The following is a 243-nucleotide window of genomic DNA, read 5'->3' on the forward strand; positions in this document are numbered from 1 at the left end:
ACACAGACAACCACCAGAAGCAGCAGTGGGATTAGTTAACACATGTTTGTTATCCTTGTTCTCAACATCAATCTTGTTGTCTTCCTTGTCACTTGAGATCACAGGTCTATTCGATGGAGTGTGTAAAAGAAAGAAACAAGAAGGAAGAGAAAACACACAAGCACCAGTACACCACTACTACTCCACACAGAGAGACACATACACATATATGGAATCTACCATGAATGCAAAGAAAGAATGCCC

Source organism: Trypanosoma theileri (assembly GCF_002087225.1).
Source record: "Trypanosoma theileri isolate Edinburgh chromosome Unknown TM35_Tth_15_V1, whole genome shotgun sequence".
In the NCBI taxonomy this organism is placed as follows: domain Eukaryota; phylum Euglenozoa; class Kinetoplastea; order Trypanosomatida; family Trypanosomatidae; genus Trypanosoma; species Trypanosoma theileri.